Raw genomic sequence first — 22,612 nt, 5'->3', positions numbered from 1 at the left:
ATGCAGAATTCATCCTTGATTTGGACCATCTGAGGCTCCTGTGTCGAACCAGGCTATGTTGTTGGAACTGACCGGCGCTTTTTGGTTGAGGACAGCTTTCCTGGCACCCTAGGGCTGGAGAAGGCTGAGAGTGTCTGTAATATCACTGGACTCCTGCTCTTCTGCTGTTCTATCTCTGACTGTTCATCTCCGGTGCACTGCTCTTCTAAATCACTCCTCACATCATCTGGCATCTGAGAACCAGACAACAAAGTTGAGGCAGACACAGAGAGAGAAAGAAGGATAGACAGAGATAGGGAGCGGCAATAAGAGAGAGAGGGAGTGAAATATAGGAACCAGGAGAAATATAAGGGGATAGAAAGGATGAGAAGTAAGAGAGAGAAAGATGGATGGGGGAAAGGATAGATATTGATTAAGTGCCTACCATGTACCAGGCACTAAGCACTTTACAAATATCTCATAAAGAGAGGAAAATGTACAAAGACAGACAAGAAGAGGAGGGAACAAAAAAGAAAGAGGTAGATAGGAGAAAATGAGACAAGGAGGTATCAGGAAGACAAGGAGAAAGAAGAAACAGAGAGGTAGAAAAGAGAAGGCAAAGGGAGGAAAAAGAGATTGGATGAAAGAGTCAGGAGAGGTAGAGAAAGGAAAAAGTGGGAAGTGAGAGGGAAAGAGGAAAGGGCTTTGGGTGAGACCTTCCTCCCTTCCCCATCCCCACCCCCCAGCCAATCCAGGACTGCTTGGTGGCTACTAGCATTAGAATGCCAGGCCCAAATCCTCATTTTCCATCCCCTACTCCTACCTATGGCTTATTCTGGTTGCATAGACCCTTCTTTCTATAATTCCTATTCACTTGTCTTTCAGCTGCTGGAATGACCTCTGAGACAACAGGCCAGCAGGTTTGCCAGGTTACAGAAGAATCAGGGGCCAAAGCCAGAGACAGCCTTTGTACACACCTTGCCTACAATAAAAAGTCTGCAGAGCATGTGAAGGATCAGGAATGACCAGAAGACACTCAGAATCTGAAGAGTCATCAGGAAGGCATTGCTAAAGTAGTATCCAAAGAAGGGTTTATGGTTGGCCATGGAACTATAATAGGTATGGTAGAGGACTCTGTTGAAAAGAGAGAAGACTCAGGTGATGGTAGGGGCCAGGTGACCAGAAACATTGCTGGGCCTGGCCTCTAAATGTCTTGTGTCCCAGGTGAGACCTCTTCTTCCAGAAAGGGGGTAGGACTTAGTAGGAAGCCCTAAGTATGGGGGAACAGTACCTTGAAAAGACCCACAGGCTTCCTAGCCTGACCAGGAACCAATTCTCACTCCCCTTTAAAGGGCAGCTTTTGATAGCAGAAAATCCCAAAAAAGAAAGACTTGAAGTGCCAAGCCCCCCAGGCCCCCCAGGACACACAGTCACTGCCCACAACCTTTCACATCTGGAATCAGGCTTACTTGTATGGGAAGACAATAATCCGGCTAATGAGAAATACCACAGCAAAGATGAAAAATGTTATTTTGCTTGAATTCTTCCACTTTAAATAAATGAGCATCTTGCTTGCCTTGGAGGAGAGGAGAGTAGAAATCTTACAATGACATAAACTGAGAAGAGAGGGACCTTTGAGGGCATCTTGTCCATCCCATACTTTGACTTCTCAACCACTGGTTGGTCATGTAGCCTCTACATGATTACATCCAGCAAAGGAGATCTCATCCCTTCCCAGAGGCAGCCTATTATGCACTCAGACTGTTAAGAAGGTTTTCCTTAGAGTCAGCCCGAACTTGACTCTGCAACTTCACCATTCACCTGGACCCAGTTCCTCCTTCTGCTTTTGGGGCCAGACAGAGCAAATTTAAAGTGTAAACACTTGAAATCAACTCTCATGTCCTACTCTCCCACTGCTGAGTCTTCTCTGAGTCAAGCACCCCCAATGCCACCAATTGATCCATGCTTGGCATGAGCTTCACAGACACCCTCCTCAGGAAGTTCTCCAGCTCCTCGGTGCCCAAGATACCTCTCTGATGGCTCTCTTCCTTCCACAAGTGTTTCCTAAATGTGGGTACTAGAGCTGTACTGAACACTCCAGATGGAGTCGAACCCATATACAGCCCAAAGGGACTGTTACCTGCCTTGTCCTGGATTTTGGGCTTCTGAATGAAGTCCAAGATCTCACTAAATTATGCCACCCTGCAGACTTACAATAAGCTTGTTGTCCATTGAAAGCCCCAGAAGTTTCATAGAAAAGTATTGTCTAACCACAACTCCTCATTGTAGGGTTGTAAGTAGATTTTATTTTATTTTTTTAAATCTCAAGTACAGAACTTGATGTGGCTCATGTCCCTCACTGGGTCAGATCTTTGGGGGTTGTAGTAGATTGATCACTGGATGTGGAGTTGGGAAGACAACTTTGACTCCAGCCCCAGGCACTTACTAGTTGCATGACCCTGGGCAGGTCACTTAACTTCTCCCAGCCTCAGTTTCCTTATCTGTAAAATGGGGATAATAATAGCACCTCCCTTACATTATTCTTGAGAGAGTTAAATGAAATAACCTATGTAAAGTTCTTTGCTAATCTCAAGGCACTACCATCACCATCAGCCTGATTATAGCTTGTTTGTACATATTTATTTGTTTGTTGTCTCCACCTTTAGATTGTGAGCTCCTCAATGGCAGGGACCGTCCTTGCCTCTCTTTGTTTCCTGAGTGCTTGGCAGGGTGCCTGGCCCATAATAGGTACTTGATAAATGCTTATTATCTATCTGATTGGTATCCTGCATGTTGCTTCTCCCTTCATTGTTGGGCCACATTTACTAAGCTGGCAATGCTTCCTTTAACCAAGTTACAGGGTTAGGCCCATCCTGGCTGAGTTCCCCTTCATCCAGTCCCATTTACTCCCTATGTTTAAAGATACTTCCCCTCCCTCAACACACACACCCCATCACCTGCTGTAATATCAATTAAGTTGGGTGTCTCTGATTGAGTCTTATTAGGTGCTAAACCCCAGGCCCCAAACCCTATCTACTAGGTGCTAAGTCTATGTGAGTGTGAAGCCCTCAGGATCCTAAGGGGGCTGCTAAGACCAGAGCCAATAGTAGGAGCTTGAGTTCTGGTCACTCAGATGACATCTGATGATGGCTAAAGAGTATATAAAAAGAGAGAACAGAGCTATTTGCTGGGGGCTCTCACTCTTGGTGGAGCGCTGATGTGGAGACTCTGGGTAGCTATAATTAAGAGCCCCCCAACTTGTAACCCCGGATGTTCGGACATTGTTATCCCTGGTAACTATGCATTGAGATTTGAATCAGACAAGGTCTGTCTGTTGATGTTTGTAATTTGTTTGTATTTGCTCTGAGGTTCAGGGTGCTGGCTTTTTCCCCTGAACTAAGTGAATGACATTCGTATGTTCGATTAAATTGAGATTGTTAACCCCTTAATGTTGCTTTTCTTAGTAAAGCAGATCAAAAGAACCTGTATTGGCAGCTTTCTGTGTGCTGGTTGTTGGTGGGTCTTATACCCCTACAGCAGCTGCTAGCAGATTGTTGCAACACCTGCCAAATCCTGACTTCACATTGTCACAGAATTCAGGGCTAGAAGAAGTCTCAAGACAAAAGTGCAGGCCATAACTACAAGAAGCAAGCCTGATTACCAGACTGCTGTGAGCATAGGAACATCTGGGGTAAGATGATCCCTGCCCTTCTCTGACCCTGCAGCTCCTGTAAAAATGAGGCTCCCAGGGGCTCAGGCTAATCCAGGCTAATCCAACTTCCTGTGAACAGTGGGTTGACTCACTCACCTCCAATAAAATATCAGATGCATCATGGATCAGCATCACCAGGGTCCCAATGCGTATGTAGTTGCCACAATAAGAGAAGTAGATCAAGATGATGACAGAAAAGTGGTGGATGATTTGCTGTTTGAAGTCCTGGGAAGAGGAGGGCAGCCATGTGGCCAAGGCCTTTGGGATTTCCCATGGAATGGAGCTGGTCTTGCCTTTGCTCAGGGTTAGTAGCCCCTGATCCATGCAGAGCAACCCTACACTACGTCACCTTGAACATCCTCTGCAGGAAGGCCAGGGGCTTTCAAGGAGAGGCCAAGGTACTTTAGGTGAGACATATGGAGAAGTGAAATGAGATGAGGTGAGTAGGAGAGATTTGGGGGGTCAGGGGGAAGACAGACAACATGATGGGAGAACTGGACACCTGCTCACTTACAGACCTGAGGAGAAGACCTCCAGGGGGCATGCACTGGTTGTCAAATTGAACTGCCCTGAACTGGCCTCTGGGGTAAAACCTTCCTTGTCTATTCTTCATAACAGCATGTTGACCAGGCCTGCTCTTGCTGCTTCAATGGGACAAATCCCTTTTGATCATACCAGGGATTCCAGGGATAGTCCTACAGAGCCAGGTCTAAGTTCACAATTTTTCTAGGATGGCCTCCCTTTCTTTCCACTTGGGACTTTTCCCAAAGCCTAGGCTCCCACCACACTCACCTTTCTTCTTACATCAAAGGATAAGGTCATCACGAGGGAGAGGTAGAAACCAAACTCCAGAATGTACCACCAGTATATGGCAGGCTTCAGAGGCTGAGGGTCAAAGAAACCATCAGGTCAGATTGTGGTACCAAAAGAGCCAGGGGTCAAGAGGAGACAAACTGTTTGGAGAGAAATTTCCTAGGACCAAAGACTATGCCTTGTATCTTCTCTGCCCATGTATGTTTGGGCCTCTTGATCAAAGGACATCTGGGGCAAGTCCTCCCCAAGTCAGGTAATGTCTGACTTACCACATTATCTTTTCCTGATGGGGTTACTAGTAAACTGTATTGAATACTGAAAAGAGATTTTCACCTGTATTGTAGCCAAGCATTTAATAAAATTTCTCATGCTATTCCTGGAGTAAAAAATAGAGAAATACTGACTAGTTGATAGTATGGTTAAGTAATTCCAGACTTAGTTGAATGGGCCCAATGGGTGGTCATTGTCTCAATGTCAACTTGAAAGGAAGTCCCTAATGAAGTGCCCAAGAGATCAGTGCTCATCCCTGGACATTTTAGTATTTTTATCAATGACTTGTAGAGGGAGAGGAGAGAGAGGGAAGTAAGTTTATCAAATTTGTACATGACACTAAGTTAGGAGATGGGACTATCCAAAAGGCTCTTGACCAGCTAGAGAGAATAGTGAGCTAAATATAACATAGATGGGGGGGGGGGGGTGGAGCCAAGATGGCAGCTGGAAAGCAGGGACTTGCGTGAGCTCCCATCCAGGTCCTTCCAAACACCTGTAAAAAATGTCCCCTGAACAAATTCCAGAACTGCAGAACCCACGAAATAGCAGAGGGAAACAGGGCTCCAGCCTAGGACAGCCTGGATGGTCACGGGGTAAGGTCTATTGCACGGACCGGGGGGCAGAGCAGAGCCCAGCATGGGCCACGCAGACCAACCAGACCAGGAGCCAGGTGGAACAGGCCCTAGTGCCCTGAATCAGTGAGCTGTGGCAGTTACCAGACTTCTCAACCCACAAACACCAAAGACAACAGAGAAGGTTAGTGGGAAAAACTGCAGGGACAGAGTGAAAGGAGTTAATGGTTTCAGCCACCAACCTGGGGGCAGCAGAGGTGGTGCAGCTACAGAACTACAGCTGCAGTTGTTTCTGGCCCCAGGCCCACCTGGAGGGAGGAATTAAGTGGCGGATCAGAGCATGAGTGCAGAGCCTGCTTAGATCTAGTGCAGTCGAGGTTGGTGGTTCTTGGGGAAGGACTAGCACTGGTGTGGCAGAGCTTGCTGTGTAGCCCTGAAAACAGTAGCATAGCCCCTCAAGCTTGGGACAAAATACTCTATACTGTACAAGCAGTCATACCCCGACAAAAACTCAAGGGTCAAGTGAGTTGGCTGGGAACATGGGCAGGCAGCGAAAACGGACTCAGATTCAGACTCAGACTTTGGAATCTTTCTTTGGTGACAAAGAAAACCAAAACATACAGCCAGAAGAAGTCAACAAAGTCAAAGAACCTACATCAAAAGCCTCCAAGAAAAACATGAACTGGTCTCAGGCCATGGAAGAGCTCAAAAAGGATTTGGAAAAGCAAGTTAGAGAAGCAGAGGAAAAATTGGGAAGAGAAATGGGAATGATGTGAGAAAACCATGAAAAACAAGTCAAGGACTGGCTACAGGACACCCAAAAAAGAAGAGCTCAAAAAAAGAGCTCCAAAAAGCCAATGAGGAGAAGAATGCCTCGAAAGGCAGAATTAGCCAAATGGAAAGGGAGGTCCAAAAGACCACTGAAGAAAATAATACCTTAAAAATTAGATTGGAGCAAGTGGAAGCTAGAGACTTTATGATTAATCAAGATATTACCAAACAGAACCAAAGGAATAACAAAATGGAAGACAATGTGAAATATCTCATTGGAAAAGCCACTGACCTGGAAAATAGATCCAGGAGAGAGAATTTAAAAATTATTGGACTACCTGAAAGCCATGATCAAAAAAAGAGCCTAGATATTATCTTTCAAGAAATTATCAAGGAGAACTGCCCTGATATTCTAGAGCCAGAGGTTAAAATAGAAATTGAAAGAATCCACGGATCACCTCCTGACAAAGATCCCAAAAGAAAACTCCTGGGAATATTGTGGCCAAATTCCAGAGCTCCCAGACTATGGAGAAAATACTGCAAGCAGCCAGGAAGAAACAATTTGAATATTGTGGAAACACAATCAGGATAACACAAGATCTCGCAGCTTCTACATTAAGGGATCGAAGGGCTTGGAATATGATATTCCAGAGGTCAATGGAGCTAGGATTAAAACCAAGAATCACCTACCCAGCAAAACTGAGTATCTTGCTCCAAGGCAAAATATGGACTTTCAATAAAATAGAGGACTTTCAAGCTTTCTCAGTGAAAAGACCAGAGCTGAATAAAAAATTTGACTTTCAAACACAAGAATCAAGAGAAGCATGAAAAGGTAAACAACAAAGAGAAATCATAGGGGACTTACTAAAATTGAACTGTTTTGTTTACATTCTTGCATGGAAAGATGATGTGTATAATTCATGAGACCTCAGTATTAGGGTAGCTGAAGGGAATATACATATATAGAGAGACAGAGGGCACAGGGTGAGTCGAATATAAAGGGATGATATCTAAAAAAATAAAATTAAATTAAGGGACGAGACAGGAATATATTGAGAGAGGGAGAAAGGGAGAGATAGAATGGGTAAATTATCTCACATAAAAGTGGCAAGAAAAAAGCAGTTCTGTTGGAAGGGAAGAGGGGGCAGGTGAGGGGGAATGAGTGAATCTTGCTCTCATCGGAATTGACCTGAGGAGGGAATACTATACATACTCAATTGGGTATCCTACCCCACAGGAAAGAAGGAGGAAGGAGATTTAAAAAAAGGGGGGACTATAGGAGGGAGGACAGATAGGGGGAGGAAGTAATCAAAAACAAACACTTTCGAAAAGGGACAGGGTCAAGGGAGAAAACTGAATAAAGGAGGACAGGATAGGAAGGAGCAAAATATAGTTAGTCTTTCACAACATGAGTATTGTGATAGGGTTTTACATAATGATACTCATGTGGCCTGTGTGGAATTGCTTGCCTTCTTAGGGAGGGTGAGTGGGGAGGGAAGAGGGGAGAGAATTTGGAACTCAAAGTTTTAAAAACAGATGTTCAAAAAAAAAGTTTTTGCATGCAATTAGGAAATAAGATATACAGGCAATGGGGCATAGAAATCTGTCTTGCCCCTCAAGAAAGTAAAGGAAAAGGGGTTTGGGGGTAGGGAGTCATGTGACAGAAGGGAGGGCTGCCTGGGGAATGGGGCAACCAGAATATATGCTACCTTGGGAGGGTAGAAATGGGGAGAAAATTTGTAATTCAAACTCTTGTGAAAATCAATGCTGAAAACTAAAAATAATAAATCAACAAAATCCCTTAAAAATAAATATAACATAGATAAATGTAATAAATGTACACTTGGGTTAAAAATTCAGCTTCCTAGATACAAGATAGGGAAGCAGTTGACTAGAGAGCAATTAGTATGAATAACATTTGGTTTTTTTAATGACCTGCAAACTAGCTCCATAGGAGATAGCAGCATGATCTGAAAGCAAACAAACAAACCAACAACAAAAAAGCCCCACAAAGCAAAACAAAATTTAAAAAAATCTCTAATTCAATATTAGGCTGTGTTGTGAGATGAATAGTGTTTTGGATTAGGCAGGAAATATTCCAAAGTGACCATTCTGCATCTGGGGTGATGGATCACCCAGAGCCTGAGGGCTCAAACTTATAACTCATTTAATAAAAATGTGTTCAAATATCTTCCTCCCTTTGCTTATATGTCCCCTTCTCCAAGAAATTCCCAAGATAGCTAAAAAGAAACTAAGGAACATAAAAGCTGATAAAAACCACTCAGAAGGAAGTTTAAAAAAAATTTGCAAGGAGGTTCCCTGGAGTCTTGGGAGCTCTTTGCTTAAAAATTGCTTTTAAATTCTTCTTGCCCAAAGGGGCCACAGCTAGGACTGAGTTCAATCATCTTGGGGGCAAAGTTATCCTCAACCACCTGGCTCTCTGCTTCCTTGCTCACAACAGTCCCTGCTGGGGATGTGGAGTTTAATCCAGGCCTCCTAGTCAGACCTCACTTGAAGCATTATTTTTAGTTCCGGGCATTGTAGGTATTGTGTTGGTAAACTGGAGCAGGCCCAGAAGAGGACAATCAGAATGGCAGAAATCCTTGAAATCATGTCCTGCCATCATCTAACCTGAAAAAAATCATGGAAATATGTACCTTGGAGAGGGGTAGAAGTAGATGGGAGAAGAAAGCCGGTTTCAAGTGTTTGCAAATGTGGAAGAACTTCAGCTTGGCTTCCCAAGGCAAACCAGAGCAAAAGGTAGATTGCCAAAGAGTTAAATTAAGTCTAATGTAGGGAAATACATGCTAATGTTTAGAGCTGTCCCAAAGGAGAACGGGCTGTGCTCAAGGCCTTCCAATAGAGACTTTATGAGCTCTGGTTAGGTTTGCTGTAGAGGGGATTCCTGTTCAGATACAGCCTCTGAAGGTCCCTTCCAACAGTTGGATGCTGGGATTTGGAGTGAACATAGGCTTCAGCAACTAGGATCCACTTTAAAGGGCATCTCTGATACCCACCCTTGTCCTGGAGCTGCTCACCTGTTTAGGGAATTCATTCCAGCATAGCTCAGGCTTCCAGAACCATGGCTCCTGGAAGAAACAAGGGTCAAGTCCCTGGAAACTGCCCTCATCAAGGCCAGCCTCCACAGGCAGTGGCTCTGCCCCATAGCTTGAGTTGGGTATTTCCCCAGGAAATTCCAAACACTCAATAGGAAATATTTTAGCCCCACTTTGTAGAAACATCCATCATTTCCCTGGCTTCCCCTTTCTCTTTCCTTCTCAGGGAAGCAAGTCAGAGACAAAGAAAGGTCAAGGAGAGGTTTGGCCCCAGATTCCTGCTCTGGTCCTTTCCTCTGAATCATCAGCATCTGACCCTTCTCTGTGTTGGCTATGGTATAGCCTGAACTGGGGGTGGGGCTAGGGTGGTTTCTCAAACTGGGCACCAACCCAATAGGACATGACCAAATTGTACTCCCAAATGGGTCACCTACCACTCTAGGCCCATACAAACTAAGCACCTGTCTGCCTATCCCTACATTCTTCCTTTACCCCAGCCTAGATGTATTCTCCCCACAAACCCTGCTTCAATGACCTGATGCCATCATATGCCATTATCACATTTTACTCAAAGTTTCTGATTCATCCTTTCTGTTTCTCAGATGGGCCCATCTAGCTGCAGAACCCCTGGAATGGATATAGTCATGCATTCCTCCCACTGGTAGAGACATTGAGGGAAGGCGTGGAATGAACATGAGGAAAAAGTCAACGAATGAGAGAGCTAAGGAGGGTCAAGGAGAGATAAAGATGATGGAGCTAAAAGAGGAATGCTAAAAAGGCAGAGTGGGGCAAAGAGGAGAGAGATGAAAAGGATGAGGGGATAGAGGGAAGTAGAATGGGAAGGACAGGAGGAGGAGGAGAGGGATGAAAATGAGGATGGAAAGGAATGAAAAGAATGAAGATGGAAAGGACGAGAAGGCCCAAGGGGATGGATGGTGTAAGAAGCGTATGAGGATATAAGGGAATGAAGAGAAGGGAAATGGGTAGGAAAGATGAGAAAGGTAAGAAGAAATGGGACAAACAGTTTAGGAACAGAGAGGAAGAATGAGGACAGACATGAAGAAGGTAAGAGGGTAGAGGGGGAAGGAAGAAGAAGAAGGAAGGGATAGAAAGGGTCAGAGGGTAATGTAACAAGCATAGATGGGATGAAAAGGACAAATGGGGATGGACGGGACATATGGTGAAGATGGGATAGGGCATACTCACATTGTAGATAGTGAGTAAGCCTCCAAAGAAAGAAGAAAAGTAAACTACACCTCTCCAACTGGAAATTAAAAAAACAAATTTAATGAGGAGAGGATGGGGTTAGTGGACAAGGTTACTGCCAGGGTGGGTGGACTGGCAGACACATGAAATGGGCCTCTGCTTCCTTGGCCAGGCCTGGTCTCATAATCCCCTTATCCCAGAATGGACTGTTTGGAGCCGCTCCTTCATCGGGTTCCCTCAGCTCACCAAGCTTCGGAGAATTTCACGCTCAGTAATGGTCTCTCCTGGTTTCTCCGGCGTCGAAACCAGCGTTGAACTTGCCTCAAGGAGAGGCTGCATTGGGTGGCTAGGTGACTCAGCTGAGCCTGGGGACAGCAGGAGGGTAAGGGGTTTGGAGGTCAAGCAGAGAAAGGGAAGACCACAGCCCCAAAGACTATGTGGAAAATGTCCTCTCCCTCAAGTTTGCCCAATCCCCTCTCCCACTCCCCTCAACACCTAGGAACTTCCCACTGCCTGCTCTGCCCCAAGAATTGGAAAGAGTTACAGGGAATGGCAAGGAGAGGGTAGGGTTGCCTCCTCCCTTTCCCACAGAGCCAATGGTATATGTTCCACTATCAAAACATTCATCAAGTCACACCTTGGTCCCTTCCATGGTTTTGTTGCCTGTCGGGAGGAGGGGGAGGAAAAGGCCCATGTTGAAGGAATCTCTGACAATACAGAACATGAGAGGGACCTCAGAATTGAATTCAATTCAGCATCATTTTAAAACACCTATTATGAGCTACGTACTGTATGTACAAAGATAAAAATGAAACATTCCCTGTCCATAAAAGGAAGCAGCCAGGTACTATAGTGGCTGGAATTTTTGGACTTGAAGTCAGGAAGACCTGGGTTCGAATCCTGCCTTGGACTCTTACTAGCTGTGTGACCTTGCTCTTTGCCTCTCAGTTGCCTCATCTGTAAATAAAAGCATCTACCTCACAAGGGTGTTAAAATATCTGATGAGGTAACACACGTGAAGTGCCTTGCTCACTTCTGAGAGCACTAAAAACAGGGAAACACAGAAAGGGGTCTTAGGAGGTGGTGCTTGAACTGTGGATCAATAGGCTGGAGGTAAGGAGGGAAAGCATTCCAGGCATAGGTTACAGCTTGAGCAGAGAGGTTGGAGAGGGAAAGTTGTTCCCCACAAACAAACAGCAAGTCAGCAAGTATAGCTGGAACACAGAAGGCATGACAGGGATTAAATGTGCCATCTGCCTGGAAAATAAGCTTAAGATAGGATGTAAAGGGCTTTAAACAGATGAGTTTGTATTTTAGCCTAGTGGTAATAGGTAGCCACTGAAGCTTCTTCAGTAGGAGAGTAACAATATAGACCTGAATTTTAGAAATGATCTATTTAGCAGCTGTGGGGAGGATGGCATAGAGAAGAAAGATACTGGATGCAAAGGGACCAAGGAGAAGGTTATTGTAATAGTAGGGACGAGAGGGCTAGACTTAGGGTGGTTGTTGGGTGAGTGGAAAGAAGAGGATGTGGGAGAGTGAGAGGGGAGAATTGAAGATGATTCCTAGGTTGCAAACCTTTACCCACAGAACATAGAAAGTGAAATCTGGGAATGACTTAAGAATACATTAGGTTCATTCTCCTCATTTAACAGATGCTTAGAGGTGGGAAATGGCTTGACCAAAGTCACACAGCAAGGCATTAGCAGAGCTGAGGTGAGAACCCAGTTTTTGTGATCTCCTAATCCATGCCGATGCTAGAGCTTGGCAGATCTTGGTGTTCATCACAAGAATTGCTCTTCTGAGGATAGATGGTACCATGGGGAGCCTGTTTGTGAGTCAGTCCCAGGCACACAGCCCACTCTATCTCCCCTGCTTCCTATTCAGAAACTAGTGAATAGCAAGTATTTCCCTGCTGAAGGAGACTGGGGCTTAAACCACTGGGCTCTTTAATATTATCCTAATTAGGCCCCTACTCACCTCTTCTGGATTCTGACTCTGGGTGCGGAAAAAGGACTCCAGGATGGGGTTGTGAGAAGGCTTGATCCTGCGGCCATCACGCACACCCAGGAGCCTGCTCAGGGGCAACCCAACAGTCCTAGGAGAGAAGACAGGAAGAGGTGAAAACCTAGGAGTCCCTTCTATCACTGAAAATCTGAACCTTTGGGAGTTCTCTATGGAGCAAGTGCCATCCCATGGAGCATGCTCAAAAATGTCATTCCTGGTTCTAAGTGGAGAAGCATTGGACGGCCTGCTTTCAGTCCTTGCTGGGTACCATTGTGATATGATGGGATTTCCTTATTGACTATACAGCCAGAAGAGCTGATGACTCATTGTAAGAAAGGAAGACAAAGATGATGACTACTCTCACAGCTTCTTTACTTCTCTAATCTACTGCAGTTTACATGTGCCCAAGTAAGTGAACTGACATATTAACAACTGTTAACTAAACTAGTCTACAAGAGGACAAATGACTTAAAAATATTCTTACAAAGAAGAAACTACAAATTGAAGATAGCATTAATAATGTGTGCTCCATCAGCTATATAATGAGGTAAAAACAATGGTGCTCTAATTAGACCTGAAAAGGAGTTGAAAGTTTGAAATAATCAACTATTTAAAATATTGACTTTTAGCCAATGCTGTTAATAAGAAACCTTGCCCTAAGTCAAGTCAACAAGCATTTATTAGGTGCTTACTATATACAAAGTATTGATCAAAGAACTGGGGAAGTAAAAAGACAATTCCTGTCATCAAGAAACTTACATTCTAATTAGGGAAGACATCAGATAGAATGGAGCTGAAGTGGAGAGGGGAAGGGAAGATACCTGTTTTAGGGGCATCATGACAAAATCTTGAGAATTAAAGATACCTGGTCTGGGACCTTCCTCAAAATGGAGGTTCCTGGAGGAACTTACCAATGGGACAAGTATTTATGGTGTCTTGAGATGTTAGTTAATGATAGTGGAAAGCAATAATTTTAAAAAGATACTTAAAAGCTAAATTTTTGTTGACAAAAATGAAGAATTTCACCCATTCCTGAAATCCTGAAAACTAAAACCTGAAAAGTGCCTGTTCATATCATTTGATCATCTATCAATTGGGGAATGACTTCTTTTCTTATAAATTTGACTCAGTTCTCTAAGGCCTTTATTAGAGACTTTGCTTTAAAAAACTTGCCCCAGTTTTCTGCTTTCCTTCTAATCTTGGTTACATTTGTTTTCTTTGTACAAAAACCTTTTAATTTAATATAATCAAAATAGTCCATTTTATATCTCATAATGCTATCTCTTGTTTGCTCATAAGTTCTTTCATTATCCGTAGATCAGACAGGTAAAATATTCCATAATCCCCTAATTGGCTTATGGTATCACCCTTTATGTCTAAATCATAATACCCATTTTAACCTTATTTTGGTACCTGGTATGAGATGTTGGCCTAAACCTAGTTTCTGCCAAATGGCTTTCTAGTTTCCCAAGCAGTTTTTGTCAAATAGTGAGTTCTTGTCCCAAAAGCTTGGATTTTGGGGTTGATGAAAACACTGGATTACTATGGTCATTAACTACTGTATATTGTGTATTTACTACTGTATATCGTGTATACTGTATTGTAATATGTACCACTGAACTACAAGTCTATCTCTTAGCCAGTACCAGATTGATTTGACGATTACCATTTTATAATACAGTTTGAGATCTAGTGTGGCTAGGCTACCTTTTCTCACATTTTTTCCTCATTAATTCTCATAATATTCTTGACCTCTTCTTCTTCCAGATGAATTTTGTTATTATTTTTTCTAGTTCTATAAAACAAGTTTTTGATAGTTTGCTTGGTATGGCACTGAATAAAATAATTTAAGTAGATTTGTCATTTTAGTTATATTGGCTTGGCTTACCTACGAGCAATTGATACTTTTCAAATTGTTCAGATCTGACTTTATACGAGAAGTATTTTGTTGGAGGTGAAGCCAAGGCAGGGATTCACCTGACTTCTTGCAAATTCCCCTCCAAACAACTTTAAAGTAATGCCACAAAACAAATTCTGGAGCGGCAAAGCCAACGAAAGGATAGGGTGAAACAATATTTCAGCTCAAGATGACTTAGCAGGTTGGCAAGAAAGGTCTATCTTAACGTGGTGAGAGGGGAACACAGTCCAAAGGATGATGTAAGGCACCAAGCCCTGGAACAAACCAGCAATGACAGGGCCTCTGCACAGGGTAGCCAATAGCCATGCTTCAGCAAGCCAGCAGCAGACCTTGGGGGCAACTAAATCTGTGGCAGTGACTTCCAGAGTTCTCAGCCCACAGACAGTAAGGGGGATTGGACAACTGGTGAGGAGATTATAAGGGACCCTTTGCTGGCACTGGGTGCAGGACTCTGTTATATTGCCCACAGCCCGTTCTGGATTGCAGTCCCAGGGCAAGAAGAAACACTAGCACACCAGAGCATGTGGCTGCAAGAGAGTGGGGACCCTGACCATAGTGACTGCCAGACAGAAAACAGCATTTGTGGTCACTCACAGACCAAAGAACAGGGCAGGACAGCAGTGACCACACCTCTCCTTAGATCATACCACCTTAGACAAAGAAAACAACAGGAAAAACCCTGAAGCTTTGGATAGTGCCTTCTCCACCCAGGGAGCAAAGCACAATTTTAACATGAAGTTTAAAAGTGGAGAAATAGGCTGGAAAAACAAGCAACAAAAAAAAGAACCCGACCATAGAAGTCACCTGACCTACGGTGACAGGGAATATCAAAACACAAACTCAGATGAGGACAACAATATTAAAATGGTGACATCCATAGGATTGAAGAAAAATGTGAATTTGTCTCAGGTCCAAAAAGAATTTATGGAAGAGATCAGAATTTTAAAATAAGATTGTTGAAGAAGAGAGGTAGAGGAAAAATTGGGAAAAGAAATGAGTGATGTAAGAAGAAAACAACTCCTTAAAAAGTAGAATTGGCTAAATGGAAAAGAAGATACAAACTCACTGAATAAAATGATTCTTTAAAAATTAGAATTGGACAAGTGGAAACTAATGATTCTATGAGACATCAAGAAATAATAAAACAAAATAAAAAGAATGAAAAAGTAGAAGAAAATGTGAAATATTTCATTGGAACAACAATTGATCTGGAAAATAGATCAAGGAGAGATAATTTAAGAATTGTTGGACTACATGAAAGCTATAGTCCAAAAAAAAGCTTAGACATCATATTTCAAGAAATTATCAAGGAAAACTGCCTTGATATCCTAGAAACAGAGGGCAAAATAACAATCAAAATAATCCACTGATCACCTCCTGAAAGAGATCCCAAAATGAAAACTCCCAGGAATATTATAGCCAAATCCCAGAGCTTCCAGGTCAAGGAAAAAATACTAAAAACAGTCAGAAAGAAGCAATCCAAATATCGTGGAGCACAGTGAGGATAACACAACATTTAGTAGCTTCTACATTAAAGGACTGGAGGACTTGGAATATGATATTTTGGAGGGTAAGAGAGCTAGGATTACAGCCAAGAATCACCTGCCCAGCAAAACAGATAATACTTCAGGGGGGAAAATGACATTTAATGAAGTAGAGGACTTTGAAGTATTCCTGATGAAAAGATCAGAGTTGAATAGAAAAACTGACTTTCAAATATAAGAAGATTCAATAGAAGCATAAGAAGGTAACATGAAAGAGTAATCATAAAGATCTAAAGAAAGTTGAATTGTTTATATTCTTATACAGTAATATGATACATGTAACTTCTAAGAACTTTGTTATTATTAGGGCAATTAAAAGGTCTTTACATAGACAGAGGGCATGAATATAAGTTGATTACATTGAAATGATCTCCAAAAAAATGAAGGAGTGAGAAAGAGGGATACACTAGGAGAAGGGGGAAAGGAGAGGCAGAATGGGGAATGTTTTCTCACATAAAAGAGGTGTGCAAGGAGAATTTTTACGGTGAAGGAAAAAATAGGGAGGGGTAGGCAATACTTGAACCTTACTCTTATTGGAATTGGTTCAAAGAGAGAAGAATATATGTCTGTATGTGTATATACAGATACACACACTCAGTTGTGTAGAGAAATGTAGCTTACCCAATAGGGAAATGGGAGGGGAAGAAGGTAAAAGATTAAGAGAGGCAGTGGTTAGAAACAAAATTAATTGAGTATGAGCATCAATCTTCTCCAAGGCTGAGACCTCTGCTACCCTGTGGAGAGAAAGCTAAGCAGCCCCTCTGGATGTTGGACTCTGCTGTAGGCCTCGTGCCTCCCACCACCTCTTTGTGTTTTCCTCTACAGTCCCGGGTACATAGTATGATCATTAGGTGTTCAGTTTCTCAACAACTTTCTATGGAAAATCAAGGGAAGTGGGCCATGGTTGCTGTGAGCAACTTTGAAGAGCGAGACACCTTTAGAGAAGCTTGATCAAGGTGCCATCATCTTGAGACCCTCCAGATCAGGACTTTGGCTCTTGTCTTGCTCAATCAGTGGAGACTATTTTTCCATTTCTCCTCTGCCTCCTGGGAAGTAGCAGAAAGCCAGCACTCATCATGGTTGGATTTAAGCCTACAGATATGCCTCCAACAGACACTGTAAAATTCTTTGGGGCTAACACCGCTGCCTGCATCTCTGACCTCATCATCTTCCCCCTGGACATAGCCAAAGTCCAGCTGCAGATTCTAGGAGAGAGCCAGGGGGCCATCCGAGGTTCCTTTACCAATGCCCAGTATCAGGGTGTCATGGGCACTATCCTGACCATCGTGAAGACTGAGGGCCCTAACAGTCTGTACAATGGGCTGGTGGCTGGGTTGCAGTACCAGATGAGTTCTGCCTCTGTCAGCATTGGCCTCTATAACTGTCAAGCAGTTCTACACCAAGGGATCTGAGCATGCAGGCATTGGGAGCCACCTCCTGGCAGGCTGCACCACAGGGGCACTGGCAGTGGCACTGGCTCAACCCACAGATGTGGTGAAGGTACGTTTCCAAGCCCAGGCTCATGAAGGTTGCAGCCAGAGATACCAGGGTACAGTGGATGCCTGTAAGACTATTGCTCGAGAGGAAGGCCTTTTGGGCTCATGGAAAGGAACTTCACCCAATGTTGCTCACAATGCTATCATCGACTGTACTGAGCTGATGACCTATGATCTCATCAAAGATGCCCTCCTGAAGGCCTATCCCATGACTGATGACCTTCCATGCCACTTCACATCAGCCTTTGGGGCTGGTTTCTGCACCACCATCATTGCTTTCCCTGTGGATGTGGTCTAGATGAGATACATGAACTCTGCCATGGGCCAGCATGCCAGTGCTGGCCTCTGTGCCCTCACCATGCTTCGGAAGGAAGGACCCCAAGCCTTCTACAAAGGGTTCATACCTTCCTTCCTCTGCTTGGGGGTTCCTGGAATGTAGTGATGTTTGTCACCTACAAGCAACTGAAATGGGCCCTAATGGTCACTTGGACTTCCCAGAAAGCTCCATTCCGAGCCCTCTTCTGCTAGCTTTCTGTCTTATACCCTGTCCCGCTTTGAGTCCAGACCCCATCATGACTGTCCTCGTTTTTTCCCTATTCCTCTCCTCCCCTGCCTTAGCATTGAAGGAACCCTCTCAACTCCCCCCTCTACCTTAGAGTTAGCCCAATTTAAACCTTCTCCAGCCCACTTCTGCCATTGCAGCCTCACCCAGTTCTCAAGTGCCTTACTCCTAATAAAACTGGACCAGAATCCCGCCTCCCCAAAAAAGAAACAAAATTAATTTTTGAAGAGGGGCAAGCTAAAAAGTTAGAAGAAAATAAAATGAAGGGAAATACACAGTTAGTAACTATAACTATGAATGTGAATGGCATGAGCTCACTCATGAAATGAAAGGACATAGCAGGATGGGTTAGAAATCAGAATCCGACAAAACGTTGTTTACAAGAGACACACTTGAAACAGAAAGATATACACAGAGTTAAAATAAAGGTCTGGAACACAATTGAATATGCTTTAGCTGAACTAAAAAATGCAAGGATAGCAATCATAATCTCAGGCAAAGCAAAAGCAAAAATAAACCTTATTAAAAGGGGTAACCATGGAAACTATATTTTGCTAAGAAGTACCATAGACAATGAAATAATATTACAAATTTTTACAGCTAATTTCTATGATAAAGGCCTCGTTTCTCAAACATATGCTGAGTATAGCACTGAGTCAAATTTACAAAAATAAGAGCCATTCCCCAATTAATAAATGGTCAAAGGATGTAAACAGGCAGTTTTAATGAAAAGAAATCAAAGCTATCTATAGCCATATGAAAAAATACTCTAAATCACTAATGATTAGAAAAAGGTGAATTAAAACAACTCATACCTCTCAGAAATGACAAATGCTGGAGGATAAGAGAAAAATAGGTACACTATTGAACTGTAGGTGTATTAATGAATTGTTGGTAGAGTAGTGAACTGGTCCAAATATTCTGGAGAACAATTTGGAACTAGGTCCAAAGGTCCATAAAACTGTACATGCTCTTTGACACAGTACTACTTGGTCTGTATCCCAAAGAGATTAAAGAAAAGGGAAAGGGACCTCTATGTACAAAAGGTATTCATAGTAGTTTTTTTTGTGGTGGCAAAGAATTGAAAATCAAGGGGCTGCTCATCGATTGGTGAATGGCTGAACAAGTTGTGACATATGATTATGAGGGAGTGCTATTGTCCTGTGGGAAACCACAAGGGAGTGGTTTCAGAAAAACATGGCAAGACTTATATGAACTGACGCAAAGTGAAGTGAGAAGAACCGGGGGATCATTGTGCTGAGTAACAGCAATGTTATGATGATGATCAACTGTAAAAGACTTAGCTACTCTGATAAATACAGTGATCCAAGATACTTCCAAAGGATTTAAGATGAAAAAATGCTATCCACTTCCAGAGAGAGAGAAATGATGAACTCTGAGTGAAAATTGAAGTATAATTTTCTCATTTTCTTTAGTTTTCTTGCTTTTATTTAAATATAGCTTATGGAAATATATTTTATATGATTTTCACATGCATAATTTATATCATATTGCTTGCCTTCTCAGTGGGGAGGGGAAGGGTAGGAGTGAAAGAGAGAATTTGGAATTCAAAACTTAAAAAGAAAACAATGTCAAAAACAAATAATATTTTTAAAATGAAGAATGGGGAGGAACTCACAGTTGACTTACCTCTCAAAGATATATCTGACAGTTGTTATGACAAATGTCAATGGAACAACTACCAGCAAGTCCTTGGGGTGAGGGTATACGGCCCCATCTGAATCTTCCAAGTCAGCCCATGAGTATGGACGAGGGAACCAATATTTGGCATTCCAAAACCAGTCATATAGGCTGACCAGCATCCTGTAAACAAGAGACAGAGAGTTTTATTGAAAATGTCTGGAAAGAGGATTCTGGGAAGATGACAGAGTAGGTCAGAAAATTCCAAGCTCTCCAGATTTCCTTTGCAAACAAGACAAAATAGCACCTTAGGGCAAACACGGAGCAGTAAAAATAAATAATAGTTACGGCAGAACAGTTGCCTTCCCAGGACAATAAGAGAAGAATGGGAGAAAAATCTCAGAACCAAGTTTTGGTTCCTGTGAAGTGTAAACATCTCCAGACTAATTATGCTGAAACAGCCAGAGGTGAACCCTGGGGCTAGCTGGGTTGGGAGATAGCCTCAGTCCCAGCTACAGGAATTTTCACCTTCTGGACAGTGTGGGGAGTTGGACATTTGAGTGGGGGAAGATTGAGGGAACCTCTTCTGATAAGGGATGCCAGACTCAGCTGTGCTGCCAAGACTAGATGTGGCCCTGGGTGAGAAGGAACCAGCATATGACCAGTGAATGCAGAAGCAGTGGAGCAGGGATGCTGCTGACTTTACTTACAGGAGGCTAGAGTTCTTGTTTTCGGTTCTAGGCCAGAGGGGAGAACTGAAGGAGGACCTGAGACCAGAGGCACCATCATCACTACCCCAGAGCTACAGGTTGATTACATGTTGCTATAAATATTTTTTTAAATGAGCAGGCAAAGGAGAAGGAACCCAACCAAAGAAAGTTATTATGGGAATAGAGAAGACTGGGGTTCATCTTCAGAGGAGGACACTGAAGCAAAAGAAGCCTTTCCTACCCCAAAGAGTAACATCAAATGGTTGCCTACCCCAAAAGAATTCATAGAAGAACTTTAAAAAGACTTTGAAAATCAAATGAAACAGATTGAGGAAAAAAAGAACAATCCAAGAAAAAAAAAAGATTATGAAAAGAAAGTTAACCAATTAGAAAAGGAGATCCATAATTTTTTTTCCTTTTAATTTATTTAATATATTTAGTTTTCAGCATTGATTTTCACAAGAGTTTGAATTACAAATTTTCTCCCCATTTCTACCCTGCCACTCACTCCAAGATGGTGTATATTCTTGTTGCCCTTTTCCCCAGTCAGCCCTCCGTTCTGTCACCCCACTCCCCTCCCATCCCCTTTTTCCTTCCTTTCTTGTAGGGCTAGATAAATTTCTACACCCCATTGCCTGTGTATATTATTTTCTAGTTGCATGCAAAAACTTTTTTTTTGTTTTTGAACATCTGTTTTTAAAACTTTGAGTTCCAAATTCTCTCCCCTCTTCCCTTCCCACCTACCTTCCCTAGGAAGTCAAGCAATTCAACATAGGCCACATGTGTATCATTATGTATAACCCTTCCACAGTACTCATGTTGTGAAAGACTAACTATATTTTGCCCCTTCCCAACCCATCCCCCTTTATTGAATTTTATCCCTTGACCCTGTCCCCTTTCCAAAGTGTTTGTTTTTGATTACCTCCACCCCCATCTGTCCTCCCCTCCATCATCCCCTCCTTTTTTTATCTTCTTCCCTCTTCTTTCCTGTGGGGTAAGATACCCAATTGAGTATGTATGGTATTCCCTCCTCAGGTCAAATCTGATGAGAGGAAGATTCACTCATTCCCCTCACCTGCCCTCTCCCCTCCTCCCACAGAACTGCTTCCTCTTGCCACCTTTATGCGAGATAATCCACCCCATTCTATCTCTCCCTATCTCCCTCTCTCAATATATTGCTCTCTCATCCCTTAATTTGATTTTATTTCTTTTAGGTATCTTCCCTTCATCTTCAACTCACCCTGTGTCCGTATATGACTTTCTAACTATAAGAACAGAGAATGTCACAGCGCCAAGGTACTTTGAAGTCAACTTACAGATAGGGAAACTGAGGCCCAGAAAGGGAAAGAGATTTGCTCAGGATGATATAGTATGTTGATGGCAGAAGTGGATCTAGAACCCAAGGTGCCTGACTCTTGTCCAGGTCTCTTTTTATTTCACTTGCCTTTGTTGCCTCAAAGCAGGGAGGAAGTGGTTGGGTGATCCGCACCTAATAAAGGCTGCTGCTTAATTCTACCTTTTCACAAAAGACCCTTGTGTGGGACTGCCACTGTGAAGTCAAGTCAGCATCTAACTTCCCAAAAGAAATCCTTATTTTTCTTACCTAAGGTGAGTGACCTCCCCTAACCATCCCTTTCTCAACCTTGGGCCGGAAGCATAGCCTCAAAAAGAATATGAACTCCTTAAAGGAAGAGATTGTTTTATTTTGGCAACTTAAAGGAAAAAAACTATTTTATTTTTTTAACCTTTCCAACTCCATCAATTTGCATTTCACACAATAGGATCTTAATAAATGTTTGTTGAATGAAAGTCCATAAATGCAAACTTTTCTCAATATAACCGAGACACCAACCTTCACTAAAGCATGCTCAGAGTAACAATTCCTGGTTCCAGGATACTATATGGAAGTTAGGGGGCCTGTTTCTACTTATTTGTGATTCAGTACTGAGAGACTTGAACTTTGAGATGACAAAGAGTCCTCTTATCAGCTGAAAAGCAGAGTCCTTTGGCATTCTGTAGAGTGGCTACCTCCCAACCCTATTTTCCTTTTCTGGTGATGACTCATGAAGGAATATATTTGATTTGCATGCTGAGTCAAGTATGAGAGGAGTGGCTAACCCCATTCCATATCCCAACCTCTAAATTCACATGGAAGTTAAAGTACATGTCCTGCTTGGGCAAGCATGAGCTTGGATTTGGAATGCTTCTTTTGTGTTCGTTCTTTCTTGACACCTTAGGTGAATCAGTAACCTTAGATAGGTGTGTCGAGTCTTGGAGGTAACTTTGTGAGGCAGAGAAATCAATAGACCTCAGGTCCTGTTGGGTTGGAGCTAGCTGGTGGCAGTTTGTATATTG

At 42.8% G+C, this 22,612-nt stretch overlaps 2 pseudogenes; one reads left to right on the top strand and one right to left on the bottom strand.

The window, feature by feature from the left end:
* Positions 1 to 9: 9 nt before the first annotated feature.
* On the bottom strand, positions 10 to 21,887 carry LOC118856909 (annotated as a pseudogene).
* On the top strand, positions 16,925 to 17,872 carry LOC118853754 (annotated as a pseudogene).
* Positions 21,888 to 22,612: the final 725 nt, after the last annotated feature.

Source organism: Trichosurus vulpecula, chromosome 1, assembly GCF_011100635.1.
Source record: "Trichosurus vulpecula isolate mTriVul1 chromosome 1, mTriVul1.pri, whole genome shotgun sequence".
NCBI classification, from domain to species: Eukaryota; Metazoa; Chordata; class Mammalia; order Diprotodontia; family Phalangeridae; genus Trichosurus; species Trichosurus vulpecula.
This window is presented reverse-complemented; position numbering and strand designations above follow the sequence as displayed.